This window comes from Cavia porcellus, unplaced genomic scaffold, assembly GCF_034190915.1.
Source record: "Cavia porcellus strain 051 isolate PalLab524CR breed Dunkin Hartley unplaced genomic scaffold, mCavPor4.1 scaffold_1, whole genome shotgun sequence".
NCBI classification, from domain to species: Eukaryota; Metazoa; Chordata; class Mammalia; order Rodentia; family Caviidae; genus Cavia; species Cavia porcellus.
Window position 1 is genome coordinate 200880176 of NW_026947484.1, and position 16185 is coordinate 200896360.

The 16185-nt window shown below is 47.9% G+C and overlaps 1 non-coding gene across 1 annotated transcript; it reads left to right on the top strand.

The window, feature by feature from the left end:
* The first annotated feature begins 12373 nt into the window (after window positions 1-12373).
* On the top strand, window positions 12374-12510 carry LOC111757108 (small nucleolar RNA SNORA2/SNORA34 family). The gene has a single exon (XR_002791491.1). It is a non-coding gene; the product is annotated as a small nucleolar RNA SNORA2/SNORA34 family (small nucleolar RNA).
* The last annotated feature ends 3675 nt before the right edge of the window (window positions 12511-16185 follow it).

Below are 16185 nucleotides of genomic sequence, written 5' to 3' on the forward strand. Positions count from 1 at the left end.
TAGAAATCACATCCCTGCCTCTCACCATAGATAAGACCCTAAAAGCACAGGCAACAAACTCAAAAAGGGGCTGGAAATGATTTTTGGCATTAGTTTACTTCCTTGACACACTTGAGGCCATGGGTTCCATTCCCAGCATCACTGATAAGTAAATAATAAAGCAAAAATAGAGGCGAGGGTTGCACCAAACTGAAAATCTTAATAATGAACAACAGAATGAAGAGACAACCTAAAGAATAAAACATTTGCCAACTATATGACAACATGTTAATATCCTGAATATATAAATATCTCAAACGACTCAACAGCAGAAAAGATCTGATTAAGAGATGGATGGAGCCCAATACCACAGAGTATTACTCAGCCATAAATAAGATAAACTTGAGACATTTATAGTTAAATGGATAGACCTTGAGACCATACTCTTAATTAAATTGGACACATATGTGTACATTGTGTCATTGTCTCTTTGGTATGAGAAACTGAAAGTGTAAATAATCTAAATGAACCCTGGCAAGTGTAAGATTGTGAGTTAAATCCATGGTACCCCCCCAAAAAAAGAGAGAGAGAGCGCGCCAAAATGAATCCAGGCGTGGTGACACGTGCCTGTAATCCCAGCACTCGTGAGGCTGAGGCAGGAGGATCGTTGAGAGTTCCAGGCCACCTGGGCTACAAAGTGAGCTCAAAGCCAGCCTGAACTGCATGGTGAGACCATGTCTCAAAAAAAGAAAAGAAATTAAATTGTACCAATAAACTTAATTATTCAAAAAAGAAGAAGAAGGAGAAAAAGAAGAAGAAATGAAGCCCACATTTCTTGTGGATGACACACACCTGTCATCCCAGCTCTCTGGGGGTGGGACAGAAGGGTGTCCTGGGACACATCTCCATGGTAGGGCACTTGCCTGACATGTACAAGGCCCTGAGTTCTATCCCCAGTACTGGAAAAAAATGGACATAAGATTCCAATAGGCATTTTCCAAATGAAAGCATGCAAGTGGCTAACACGTATGTTTTGGTTTTTGTTTTTTTTTTTTTAATTTTGAAGAGAATAATACCAAATGAGACAAAACAAAATAGAGTCCATCAGAACAAAAGAATCAACATGGTACATAACTTAAAAGCAAAATACAGGGAGATCAATAATGGCTACCATAATGCCTCCTGTTATCTTCAAAAGAATTGCCCATATCATCAGGCATAATAAGATTGAACAAAACAGTACAGAACAAAACTAATAAAAACAAAACAATGGAGACAGTATAGGACTTCAAAAGATGATAGTAGTCAAAGCACAGTGGGTATCGAAGCGCATCTTATTGTCTTCAAAGTAGTTGCCTGTACCATCAGACTTGATACTATCAAACAAACCAGATTCAAATAAAGTCAGGCAAAACAAAACAGTGAAAGCAATACAGGGCTTCAAATCAAGTTACTAGGAAATAAGAAATGGCTACCATAATATATCCCGCTATCTCTGGAATAGCTGTCCATGCCATCAAATGTAATATAAGGAGACAAACTGCATAAAACCAAACTAAACAGAATAACGAAAACAATATGGGCTTCCAATCATGATGACCGATTAACCACGGCCACTGCCTTCCCTTTTTAGACAGTTCCTCCCCCTTTCACGTTAGCAGGTATACTTTGAAATCCTTAGCATCATCTGTCACCCAGGAAAGGCAAGTCAAAGCCACCGTGACACACTGCCTCACTCCAGCAAGGGCTGTTATCCCAAAGGCAAGAGAGGACAGGGAGGTGTGAATTAGTGCAGTCATCGTGCAAAATGGATGGAATTTCTCACAAAGCCCTAAAAAACCTCCCACATGGTCCAGCAATCCTCCTCCTGGCTACATAGCCAAGGGGAAAGAAGTCAACCAGTCAAAAGGACATCTGCAGCCCTTTGTTTATTGCAGATTATTCTCAAGAGCCTAGATAAGGGATAAACGGAAGCACCCGGCCACAGACGAGTAAAGAACGCAGGGTGTGTGTGATTTCTGCGTGGACAATTATGAGACACACACACGTATATCAAATGGAACACAAGTCAGCCGTGAAAGAGAAATGAGCCATGCAGTTAGCAACAAATAGGTGGATCTAGAAAACAGCATCTTAAATGAAAGAAGTCAGACGCAGGAGGACAAGGATGACGCGATCTCCTTCCTATGGGAACATAAGATGCTTTATCTCAAAGAAACAACCAGTAGAGTAGAGGCAGCTGAAGGCTGGGGAAGGGAAGGCGAGCGGACGGGGAGAGGCGGGGACTGGCTGCAAAGCCACCAGGGACCACAGTTAAAAACCATACATTGTCTATGTCAAAATAGCCAGGAGGAAAGATTGTGCGGGCACCACGATAAACGGGAAGCAGCGAAGGGAAGGCTGAGGAAAAACAAAACAGAGTCAGTCTTATCTCATTATGACCGATGAATTTGGTGTCATTTCATTAAAATTAAAGTGAAACTTAAAAAATCCTATCAGTCCCAAATGTCCATAGAAATCCTGGCTTAGAGGACACAGAGTGTGTGAGGAATGTCCTCTGAGCCAGCACGGGCATGGTACAGGGGTGCATGGCAGGGGACATGGCTGGGTGGGACTGAGACCCCTTAGGGAGCTGTGTGTCCTTGGCCATGTGACGCTCCCTCTCGGAGCCCAGGCTACCTCAGCGATGAAACAGAATTAACAACCGCCTCGTTAGAGTTGGGATCCTAAATGTCCTCTAAGTTTCGTGTGTTCGAGGCGTGGCCCCATTCACTGAGAGGAGGTGGAGTCCAGTGGGAGAAGCTATGTCACTGGAGGTGTCCCCCGAGGGCAATAGCGAGACCCTGAAACTGTTTTGGGCTTCCTGGTTGCCATAAGCAAAGCGTCATCCCCTGCTGCACGCTCCCACCTCCAGGATGTCTCCCCACAGGCCCTAAAGCAACCAGGCTCACCATGCACTAAAACTTCTGAAAGCTTTCCTCCCGTAAGTGGCTGTCCTCAGGTATTTTGTCACAGAAACAGAAAGCTGACTAATACACACCTTGTGAGGTTGTGGGAGGCTCATGGGAAGTGCTTATTCATTCGACTCTGAAAAGAGTCAGCGCTCAAGGAATAGGGGCTGTGACAGGCTCACTGGTGTCTCCACAGTTCTCGTCCACACCCACCGAGTGTGACCCTGTTTGGTGAGTGTCTGAGTGTCACTGGTTAAATTAAAATGCAGTCATGTTGGATGAGTGTGGGCCCTAAATCCAATCGCTGCTGTCCTTACCGAGAAAGGGGGTGCAGACCGAGGGGTGTGCACATAACAGAGCGAGCAGGACCCCAAGCACTGCTGGTGACACCACCACCTCAAGTCTGGCAGGAAGGGGTGGGCATCTCCCTTGGAGCCTTTGAAGGAACCAACCCAATCCTGCTGGGCTTCCTTGCAAATTCTGGTGTCCAGGAACCATAGGAATAATTTCTGTGGTTTGAATCACATCATTTAGGGTACACTTTCTTCATCCTGGGGATTAAACCCAGGCCTTTCTGCTGAGCTACATCTCTGGATTTTTTTTTTTTAATGTAAAGTTTCCTAAGTCTCTCAATAGCCCAGGCTGGTCTCAAACTTACAATCTTCCTGTCTCAGCCTCCTAGAGAGCAAGGATCTCAGGCATGTGTCACCTCCCCACCTGTGTGTGCATGCCTTTACAGTTACGCCAGTGGCTATGACCATGCAGCGATTGTCACTACGTGGCCCCAGCGCACCTGAGTGGGCCTCTTGGATGCCCCAGTTTTCTCAGTTTCCTGCATACATTTGTCCTCCATCATGCTGTGCAGAGCTCTAACCCCCGGGATGTATCCGGCTGTGGGCTTTTCACCAGGGTCAAGGGTGTGTGTCCACCTCCAGCCCTCCAGGTTACACTCAGAGCACGCGCTCTGTGGAGCTGACCAGGACACACAGCGCCTATGGGATTTGCCCACAGCACATGACATGCGCCAGCATCACTGTCCATGCGGCCAGGACAATGGGACACACAGAGGACACCCGCAGCACGGTGAGCGCACCCACAGAGGCTCCCCAGCAAACGGGGAAAACCTCGAAAATACGGCAGAACCACGGCACAGAGCCACCAGACTCTACCCACAGGAAGAAGCCGGGTGTGTGCCCCAGGAAGGTACCAGTGGCTGGCAGGCTGCGTCCCTGGAAAGCTCACAGCCTGGAGTGACCGCAGCACCCAGGCCGCATCTGCTGCCGCCTGACACAACAGCCACGACCCAGGCGGGCTCCGGCTCCACAGAAGTGGCTCGGAGGAGCTCCGCGCGGCTATGGCCATGCAAGGCGAGGAAGGAGGAAAATCCATTTGGGGCCGAGAGCTCTGTCTGAACTTTGTCCTTTTCTCAAGCAAAAGAAAATATTATTTCACCCTCTAAAGAACCACACATAATAACAGGCGAAATGTCAAGGCCAATGTTGATATAAACCCCCAAGGAAAACAAACATCTCCCTACCTTCTCGGTGGCCTCCCCACCTCACCCTGCTCAGCTAGTTTAAACAGATCTAGTGGTGGGCAGAGAGAGGAGGGGGACCAAGGAAGCCTGCCGGGCACGGGGCTGGACCGCGGCGGGGACACGGCGGCCTTGAGGAACGCATAGATGAACTTGGGAAGGACACCCGGGCCAGGCCAGCAGATAAGAGCTTGGCCTGATCTCAGATTCCAACTCCCTCACTGGCTCTGTGACCTTGGGCAAGTAGCCTGACCTCTCTGAACCTGTTTCCTCATTGGCAAACGGAGAGGATGGCATGGGATGATCCAGGTAGGGTGCTCAGTACAAAGACTGATCACTACTCCCTGGCCAGGTGTCCTGGAAGGCCAGGGGGTGAACCACATGCTTGAGCGGTTCCTGAGGCCCTCTAGGTGCCCATGCTAGTCCAGCCCTTCTCCTGAAATCTCCTCCCTAAAAGCATTCAGCTCTGCCATGGGGTGGTCACCCTCCCCATGTCCAGGAAGCATGAAGGAGGCTCAGAGGGGGAAAGGGGCTCATGCAAAGGCATACAGCTGGGACCTCAAAGCCTCGGCTGCCATTGCTGGCTGCTGGTTCTCCCAGCCACATCCATGTGACCTCCAAATCTGCAGTTTCCCTTTTTAACCTGAAGGCGATCCAGCAGTGTTTGTAGAGCGCTTCCTCAGGCCAGACCCAGGATTGAGCGCAAAGACCTAGAATCAGACCACCCTACTTTCGAGAAAATTCCAGTTCAGTGGGCGTTCAGGGACTGGCAGATAGGACAAAATGACACTCGTCCTCTGGTTCCTCTTTAGGAGGGGGCGGACAAAATGACACTCGTCCTCTGGTTCCTCTTTAGGAGGGGGCGTCCAGGCTCTAGAAGGACCCTGGGAGGGGGCATCTTGCCCTAAAGGGGAACCAAAGGAGTTTACCTCTGGGTGAAAACTTGGGAAGGACAGAAGTCTGCCGGAAGGACCAGAGGGGAAAGAGATTGGGGACAGAAAGATGCCTAGAGGGTTGGGCACCCACACACAGGTCACTGCTGTCTCCAGGGACAGGAGACTGGCAAGAGGGGATAATTAGTGGACCCAGGTTCTCATAAGGCGGAGGCAGGACTGGGTTGATTGGGGCGGCTCAGGTGGGTTTCGCTGTGGGAGCCACCACGAGCCACAGAAGGGCCCTGGGTCCAGTTGACCTTTGAAGGAGATCACAGAGGAAGCCGAGGAAACAGGTAAGGCCATAAATGGGAGGCCAAGGAGGAGGCGGAATTAGGGGGCTGGACAGAGGTGGTGATCCCAGGGACGCTGGGGACAACAGATTCTGAGACCTGCACAAGGTAGAAAGGACGGAAACTGGGTGTAGCATGCCTGAGATCCCAGCATTCAGGAGGCTGAGGCAGGAGGACTGAAGTCAGGCTGGGCTGCATAGCAAGACCCTGTCTCAAAGCAAACAAAAAACAAGGTGAAGGAAAGGTAGAGGACAGAGGAGGAGAAGGAGTCCACAGGATGCTCGGGGTCACGGCTGGCTGCGGCTGATGGCGTTACCTCCCGAGGAACTGTGTGACCTATGCAGAAGGAGGGAGGCATTTCAGGGGGCCCAGGGTGCTGCAGTGAAGACTCCAGGAGATGCCTGGCCAAGCGGTCAGAGAAGGCAGAGCCGGCGAGCAGGCTTGGACATCACCCTGGTGTTGGTGGTGGACACTGAGGTCCCCAGAGGTGCAGGCGGTGCGGGACAACCACAGGGCTGGGCTGACACAGGCCGATCCATATTAGGGACATGGAGGAAAGAAAGAGATGTCTGACCAGACACAGTGTTGCAGGCCTCTGATCCCAGCACTCAGGAGGCTGAGGCAGGATGATCTGAGCCCAAGCCGGGAAATTGATTGAAAAAAATGTTTTATAAAAAGGTCTTGCTATTTAGTACAGGCTGGCCTTGAACTCACTCACACAACCCATGCTGGGCTCAAACTCATGACAGTGAGTCTCAGAATAAAAATGGCTGGAGACGTAGCTCAGGGGGAAGGTGCTGGTTCAATTCCCAGCACCACAAAGGGAAGGTGGGAGGGAGAGAGGCCCACAGGTGCTGCCAGAGAAGGCCGTGAACAAGGCAGGAATGGGTTAGAGCCTAGTGGGGTTAGAGCCAGGGCCGTGCAGGGGAAGGGTGGAAGGGAAGAGCTGCAGGGGGTGGTGGGCGGGTGGTGGGCAGGATGGGGGACAGGCTAGGCAGAAAACGGGGTTATGCAAAGGTGTGGAGGTCACCGGGGTGCTGTTCTGCTCAGTCATAGGAGGACAGAGGGACACAAGTGGCACACAAACGGCAAGGGTCACCCCAGAGAGAGCAGGGCAGGAAACAGTGTGACAGGAGGCGGAGGGCTATCAATGGCAGGTCGCAGGGGTGGGGGGTCCCCAGGGGCCCGCTGAGGAATCCGCCAGGGCTGCAGAGAGGTAGGAGGTCGTGCGGGCCCCGGATTCAGACTGACTTGGGTTTGCACCCCACTCACCAGCCGTGTGACCTCAAATGGCACCCACACATCGCCGGCTCCTTGTCTCTGACAGAGGGATGGCGATAGTCCCTGTCCTTCGGGGACAGAGGCACCAAAGGCACTCAGAGCACAGGGCCGGGCTCTGACCAGGGGACCTCAATAAATATTAGCGAATAAGAATAATAAATACAGAGGAGCTCTGGAAGGGATTCGAAGGCGGGAAGTGGCAAGGTCAAATCTGTATTTTCCAAGACCCGGCTGGAGGAGGAGGTAGCCTTGGGGAGGGATGAAAAGGTCATGCACTTCTCGAGGTATTTCTCTGAAGTCTGTGGGAAGTTTGTAGTGTCAGGTTAAGGATTTTATTGGTTCCATGTTTGGTTTTTGATCCCCCTGTTTCCTTGGGATCCTCCTGGTCAGACGCTGGCCCCTTGGTCACTGGCCTGGCCGCTCCTGCCTGGCGAGCAGGGCTTAATAGAGCTCCAAGCTCTGCTTCAACAGTGAAATGAATGGATGGGAAAAATAAATACAAGACATAAGTAAGTAACACAAGGGGCGGATTTGGGAAGAAGCTCAGGGCCAGAGTGGCTGGTGATGGTCCCTACCAAGCTGGTGTGCAATTGGTACCTGACGTCTCCAGACTGTCCCCGGAGGTAATAGGCAGTGGGCTCTCCTTTCACAGCACTCAAGGCTCCCACCCAGAATGACAGTGATACACCCCAGAGAGGACTCCTGGGTGCCCAGCAAGGCTGAGGGGTTAGGCCCGGGGAGAGAGAAGAATGGCGGGGACGATACCAAACTGCACAGTGGCTGTCGCTGAGTTCTTAGCACGCACCAGGCTCCTTCTCACACTGCCTGACTCTCTGAGGTCAAATCTGTGTTTTCTAAAATACCCAGCTGGAGGAGTCTGGTAAACCTGATAGCCTTGGATTAGACCCATTTCACAGAGAAGGATACTGAGACCAGGAGAATTATACCACCTGGCCAAGGCTCCAGCTTAGAGAGGACCTGTGTCCTATATTTACTTATTTATTTATTTAGTCACGGTCTTGCTATGTAGCTATGTAGTTCAGGCTGGCTCTGAGTTTACAGTGTGTCCTAGGCTCACCTTGAAATCTCCCTGCCTCAGCCTCCCCAGTGCTGGGTTTACAGCCTAGCACCACCACACTTGCTTGGAGCCTCGGTCTTAGAGTTACTGCCCACACTCTCCAAGGACTCTGGACCATGAGGCACCCCAGGCAGCCCATCCTCCATGAAGCCTCAGCTTAGAGAGGGCCTGCATCCTGTATTTGCGTCCTGTTCAGGGGCTGACACTCCTCTGCCCCTGCCTGGCACTCAGGTGCGTGGTAGAAAGAGCCCAAGGAGCAACTGGCCTCCCCGGCAGCAGCGCTCTGGTAACTGCTGTGTGACCCGAGGCACATGGCTACCCTTGGCTTTCATCCTCTCTGTCAAGGATGGTTGGGTGTCTGTCTGGCAGGGCCTGCTGACTCCTGTCTGTCTCTGACCCAGCACATAGTAGGTGCCCCACGGAAGTGGAGCCTCTTCCCAGAGCTTCCCTGTCGATCCTCATGGAATCCACGCTGTGAAAATAAACATGAACTCAAGTGGCCCTGGTCTCTGTGGCAGCGAAGGGGAAGCTCAATCCCCAGCCTGTGCCTGTTCTAAGGAAGAACAAAAGTTCCCCTGTGAAGTTGCCCCCACCCCTGCTTCCCTTCTGGAGCCAGCTGCATGGGGTGGGGGCGGGGGCCAGGCCGTGGCCCCTGAGCTCAGCTGCCTGTCAAAGCCCAGCCTCCCTCTGCCCGACCCATCCAACACCACTGGCTGGGCAGAAGCAGGTGACCTGGCTTCAGATCGGAAAGGGCAGGAGGCTAGGTAGGGGTGTAGGTGTGAGGAAGGAAGGTTCCCACAGCAGCTGGGGACAGACATGCAGGGACCGGAGTCTGGCAATGCAGACAGGGGAGTCAATAAATTATTCTTGCAGGGAGCACGGCTGTGCACCATCTCACGCCCCAGTAGCCCTGATATTTAGAGTGGCATAGACCTGGTTTCAGGAGCTCTTGCGACAAGGGCTGGCCCTAGGGGAAATGGCAAGTCTTGGTGGCAGAAAAGGGCTCAGATTCTGGCTCCATCATCCATCATAACTAGCTGGGCAGCTCCAAGCAGGTAAGGGCCTCTCTGAGCCCCCTGTTGCATCCATGTCACAGGATAACCATGCGGCTGGAGCTGAGGGCCCTTGGGGGCGGATGTGAGGCACAGGCAGGTGGGCTCTGCCAACTCTGAGCCGGGTTTCAGGGAGGAACAGTGGGTCTCCAGAAAGACTCTGCCTCAGGAGGAAGAGAGCTGGAACAGTGAGCCGAGCTAGGCCAAGGGCCCAGGGCAGTGGGCACTGTGTAGCTGCTCTGGATGGCAGATGGCATTCTCGATGCCAGCATGGACAATGTGGTTGCTCCCTGGGGAGAACAGGGTGTGCAGAAAGGCGCCCTGTTTCACAGGACTGTAATCCTCCATATGCCCAAGAGGCCCTGCTGGGGGTCCCTAACCAAGCACCAGCCAGAGGAGTGACCTCACCTCCTCCAAGGTTGTGGGAGCACCAGGGGTCCACAGCCTGGACAGTGAGCCCAGGGGAGCTGTGTATGTGAATCATTGGCACCAATCACAACCAAAGGAGACTTGTCTGTCCCCAGAGGGCCTCAGGAGAATTCGAGCAGCCAGAAGCTACAGGGTCCTTGGCCATGGTGGGCAGCTCTGTCCCAAGTGCAATGGGGACATAGAGGAAACTGTCAAATAGCAAGAAAAGCTTTTGTGAAGGAGGTCTCAATGCACTGTTCAAAATGTTTAATTTAACTGGGCATGGTGGCGCATACCTATCATCCCAGCACTCATAAGACTGAGGCAGGAGGATTGCCATGAGTTCAAGGCCAGCCTGGGCTACATAGCAAGTGTAAGACCAGCCTAAACTACATAGAGAAACCATATGTAAGAGAGAAAAAGATTAATTTATAGCTAGACTTGGTGTGCACACTCAATATCCCAGCTATGCAAGATATTGAGGCAGGAGGATCCCACAGTTCAAGGTCAGGCTGGGCAATTTAACCAAATCCTCTCAAAATAAAACAAAAAAGGGCCAGGACCAGGGAGGTAGCTCATTGGTAGAGCGCTTGCCTGGCATGCATGAGACTCAATCCTTAATACTGCCCCCCCCCAAAAAAAAGAAAAAAACTCTTAATTTATAATGGTTTGCTGCTAGGATTTTATATTTTGATTTGTATCTAGCAACCTTACTAGACTTATTATTTCTTATAGCTTTTTGTAGATTCTATTGGATTTCTACGTAATGATCATGTCATATATGCACAGATGCCATTTTACTTTTTCTTTCAAAATGAAGTGACAACTAGGACTTCCCTGTGGGCGTGTCAGACACTCCGAGTGGGGGTGGCAGTGGGAGTGCTCCCCGGGGAAACCCCAGAAGGCTCCTCCAGCAGCGGGGCCCCTGAGTGGCGAGGCTCATGCTCACAGTACCCAGCTTTCGGCTTTGCAGTTTGTTGACAACCACGTTTTGGTGACCACAGTCCCTCCAGCTCTCCTCTCCTGGGTGGTCATCAAGATTCATGATCTCAGAGTTGAGAAAGAATCAAGAAGGGTAGGATTTGGAGCCCACAGAACTGGGCTCTTTGCCTTCTGGCAAGGACTTTTAAATACTTAATACATTATATTCAAAAATTAAACATGCCAATGATTAAATTACAAAGGAAAAAAATTTTGGATCTTTAAAACTTTTAGATCCTATCCTTAGGGACTGGTAGACAATTCAGAAACACACAAAGATGTAGCTCAGTCGACTGATGGACGATGCAGAATGTCATCCCAGCATTACTCGTACAAAAAGCTTGGAAATCCCCCGAGTAGCCAATAAAAGATGTGGAATGTTGCACAGCTGTTAAAAATGACTGCTGAGCAAATATATACGTTCACAGTGCTTTTTATTTATGTCCAACTGAAATAGGTTAAAAAACCAGTATGATCCCATTTTGATTTTACTTTGTATTTGTATTGTTATTAGCGCACGTCTGCAGTACGGAATATTTCCACTGCCTGCATGGAATGGGTACACGCACATGACACATTTCCATTCCTGTCTCATCCTCTTCCCTTCCCTTCCCTCCCCTCTGCTTCGTCTCTTGATCTCCTTCCCGTCTGAGAAAGATCTGTCTCCCTACTGCCTACTCTTTAATTTCGCTCTTTATTTATAATATGGGTTTCTCATATAAGAAGAGGCCATATCGTATTTAAACTTGGGTGTCTGATTTATTTCACTTAATGTAATGGTTTCAAGGTGCAGCCATTTTTCTACAGATGACTCAAGCTTATCTTTCTTATGGCACAGTAGTATTCCACTGTGTGTACACTTATGTTTTTGTTTTGTTTTTTTTTTTTTTTTTTGGTTTGGACCAGGGATCAAACTCACAACCTTGTGCTTGCCAGGCACGAGTTTACACCACTGAGCTAAATCCTCGGCCCCTCAATTCTGTGTAAATGCACATTTTCTTTATCTATTCCCACTTTATTTGTATAAATATATATAACATATACACAAATTACAAACACATATACGTAATGCCTAGAACAAAGTATTTCAAAATATTTACTTACCTTCAGTCAGGCGTAGTGGTTCACACCTATAATCTCAGCACTCAGGATGCTGAGGCAGGAGAATTGATGTGAGTTCGAAATCATACTGGGCTACATAGTAATTTGAAGGAAGCCTGAACTACTTGGTGAGACTCAAAAAAATTTTTTTTACCTACTGTTAAAAGATCATATAAGGAATAATGCACATTTTGCCTATCTCTTTGCTTTATCTGTATTTTCTTATTTCTCTACAGATAAATTTACAATATAAATGACTACCATTTATTAAGACCTGACAAACACTGTATCAAGGGATTTATATGTTTCCTTTAGCAAATCCTTAGAGCAGATTGGGGTGGGAGCAGGTATTACAGATTATCTCTGTCTGAAATGTTCCAAATTCTGAAGTTTTTCAACACAGACATGAAACTCAAAAGCTTTGGATTTTGAAAGCAGAGATGCTTAACTGGTAAAGTATATGAAAATATCCCAAAATCTGGAAAAAAAAAAAAACAATCTGAAACACTTCCTGTTCCCAAGCATTTTGGATAAAGGATGCTTAACCTTTACTGTTCTGGCAGGCATGACGGTTTCAGTTGAAAGTGACAGAAGACTCAACGCAAACAAGCATGGAAAACCACACTTGGCTTCTTGCATGGACTCAAAAGTTCTCCACCATATTGTCATTTCGCCTGGCTCTCCTCTGGGGCTGCTCCATTATACACAATCAATTTCATTTGGGAGCAAGATAGCTTCTCTTATACCCACACAGCTGCAAGACCAAGGTTTAAGAGGTGGTTCATGGCCCTGAATCAAGGCTGGCAGCTTCTTGACATTGTTGGTTTCAAGCAGGAGCCTAAAGAGATGTCTTTCTATGGTCTGCTGGCCATTTCAGAACTTGGTCAGTGAAATGGTCACTTCATTAGAAAGAAACACTTGAAGCAACCCCTCCCCACCTAGTGAGTGGCTGTGAGTGTGGCAGGCTCTGGTGGCCCAGAACAGGAGCCACCAGTGTCCACCAGCATGGGACCTGTGCCATGCTGGGACCTGGAGTGCCAGGAAACTAAGCAACCCCTCCCCGCTTGCCTGTTTTGTTTTGTTGAACTTCAATAAACATGAGGGTATGGACAGCTATTTTGAAGAGAACGAGAGACTCTCTGACAGCATTAGTGACTTCCCTATTGTCTAGTTTTGAAGACCTAAAACATCTTCCTCATTCAGTTTGGATCAGTTTTATACTATGTTGTTTTGTATTAATTCTCTGTATGCGAAGACATAGACAATTATTCTGAAGAAAACAAGAGTAAATATGATAGACAGTGAAGATCTCAGGTCATCTAGCTTTGAAGTTTACATCTCTTTCATTGTTTTCTTATGTCCTGTTTTGTTGTGTTTTGTTGTGTTTAATTTTACCCCCTTTAAAATAAATTTTAAGAAAAGAGGTGGTTCAAGGCTAATTCAAGAAAAAGCCTCAAGACTTATTCTATTGGACTAGCATGGGTCACATGATCTTTGTGAACCAATCCCTTTGTCTAAGCAATGGAATGCTCTTGATTGGTTTAACCCTAGTCACATGTCCTCCTTAGAAAGCCAGGGAATGAAATCATGGTTGAAAGTAGAAAAGAACTTGTTCATCCAACACCAAAACAAAATCAGAGTAATGGATAATGAATAAGCCATCCATTATCATTTGCAGCTTATTGTTGAGGGAAGTGGGGTTCAGAGGTTGTAAATGGTTCATCCAAAGTCAAGTGATGTAGCCAGTATTGGAGCCTGCATTGTCCAGCTCCAAACCATAAACTTATTTGGTGCATGATAGTGCTTCTCATGATTAGAGTGTTTTCATTCATCTTGGGACCAAACAGGATCAACACCCCTGGTAATGGCTTTGTGCTGTCTGGCAGCTTCGGCCGCAATGATCCGGGCTGGTGAATGCCTGAGACATGTACACTCAGCACCTCTAGCCTTGTGGGTGCAGGTACCAGGCCTGGATTATTCTGCATCAAGACAGGCTGCCAAGAGCGCTCTGACCCCAGCAAGTGGCCTCCGAGCACAGTGAGAAATAGCTATTTATTCATGGTGTCTCATGTGTCAGGGGCATAGCTATGGATTCCTCACAATATCCTGGGAAGTGCCTATAGTTGTCCTGAGCTAGCAGTGAGAGAACCGGACGGAGGATATAACTCAGTGGCACAGCGCCTGCCTGGCAAGCACAAGGTCATGAGTTTAACCCCCTAGTACAAAAAATAAAACAAAACAAAACAAGAAGGAAAAAAAAAAACACAATAAGAGAACAGAAGCACGGAGAGGTGAAACTTCTTGGCCATAGAAATAGTGCCATCTTAGTGTGGCAGGCATTTTGGGGGGCCGGGCTTAGGTGGAGCCTGACCTTAGAGCCAGCCCTATTCACATGCTCTAATGCCTGTATCAGGAATCCTTCTCTGCAGCCAAGACGGACGTTTTACGGCACCTGCAGAGATCAGAACTATTGAAAGTGAAAGTGCCAAGAATATAACTCTGAATGCTGAAGGGCCAAAAAGGGCGATGCCTCTGGCGAGCATCCTCACTGCGTTTTCCTGGGCATTTGCCAGGAAGGATTATGCAATCAGGGTAAGGCTGTATGTAGCCTGGAAGCCTGCTAAATATTCCTCCTGTTGTCATTTCAGTCTTAATCTTGAGTTTATAATCATCTTATGTGGAGTGGGATGCCATCAGTGAAAATACATCCAGCCTCTAATTAGACACTTAGGCTTGTGTGGATGTTCAATTAGGAAAATGTTCACAATATCCATTTCAGTGATTTTCTCAAAAATGCAAACTGGGGGGGATATATATATATATATATATATCATGAGCCAATTTTTTTGAAAAAGCTACTTATATATATGGAAAATCAAAGTAATAAACAAAAAGACTAACTCTGAGAGTTTGCGTTATGCTCACTTTTAGGTTCTCATGTCCTAGACTTTTCAAAATTTCTATCATGAATTATACTCATAATTTAAAAGTTACTAATCTTTGTTTTTTAAGTCTCCAAGTTTGAGGCATAAGACTTCCATAAGGACCTCGAGTTCTGTTTGCTTCTTGCCTTTTCTTCTTCATTCATTCATTTTCCTCATGCAACAAATTTCTATAGTGTTGGCCTGTCAGTCAGAGTGGACCACGTACAGGCTTCTTTATGGAACTGCTTGCGCTATGGCTGCACAGAAAGACAGACAGATGGACACACAGTTCTATACCATGCTTGCATGCTCATACAGGAGGGGCTCTGTTAGATGTAAGCCTCCTGGGGTCAGGACCCACCCATCTGTGTACCCCAGTACCTCGGATGAGGTCTGGAACAGGGACAGGTGCTCCAGAAACAGGAATGAGTCTGTGGAATCAGGGAGACATGAGTTCAAATCCCAGCTCAAATCTCCCTGAGTCCCAGTTTTCTCTTTTTTAAAACACGGGGTAGTGCCCACCCCAGGGCGCTGCCTAAAAGCTCAACTAGCAGGCAGGAGTCCTCTGTGCAATGCCTGCAAAGTGTGCTTGACCCTCCACAGGCACAGGGAGTGATTTACTTAAAACTGGATAGATCATGATGATGTACATGAGCCCTGGCCACCTGCAAACATCTGGAGCTGGGCTGAAAAGAACTTTGACTTCTAATTTGGAAAAGAGTGTGTAGATTATACTCACATTTATCTGAGAAGTACAAAGGTATTTGTTACATTTTTAAATGGAACTATAAACCAAAAATATAAAGCAGCAAAGTTTACCTAAAGGGAGAGAAGGCAAGTGGATAAAAGGGGCAGAGAGATTGTATGTAATATTTCTTGTTTTTAGACCTGACTTGGAAACCAGGAGCATAGTTCATGTATCATAAAATAACGTGAAATATTGCAAAAGAAATTTCTAATATCAAAAGCAAAACAGGAAAAAAAAACTCTTAACTTAAAGCAAGTTGATATCATAGCCCCACGGAGAACTACTCCAAGTGACTAACGTAGAGGAATTTTGTCTGTTCAACCCTAACACAATATTCTTAAAGCAAAGCAAAAATAAGTACAGGCCGGTGTGGTAGAATGTACCTGTAACCCCGGAATTCTGGGAGGCTGAGGCAGGCAGATCAAAGGTGCAAACCCAGCCTGGGCAATTCAGCAACTCAGTGAGACCCTGTCTCAAAATAAATTTTTAAAAGGCTTGGAACACATGTAGTTCAGTACAAAGACCCTGGGCAGAATCTCCGGTACCAAAAATATAAATAAAGTACATATATCACACACACAAAGAAAATGAAGAGTATCTGGTATGCTGGGGCTGAATTTTTTGTCTGTCCCACAAAATTCCTGCACTGAAACTTAATCCCTGATGTGGTATAAAGAGGTGGAGTCCTTCTGAGGCGATGAGAAATGGGATTAACAGACTTAGAACCCGGAGGGGCCCTTCTGGTACTGTTGCCTTCCACCATCTAGAGATCCCCATTTTGAAGCAGTTACTTGGTACCAAATTTGCTGGTACCCCGATCTTAGACTCCCCAGGCTCCAGAACTGGGAGCAATACAATTTTAGTGGTTTATAAATTTCTCAGTCTAAGGTGTTTTGACATAGCAGCCCACACGGACTACGACA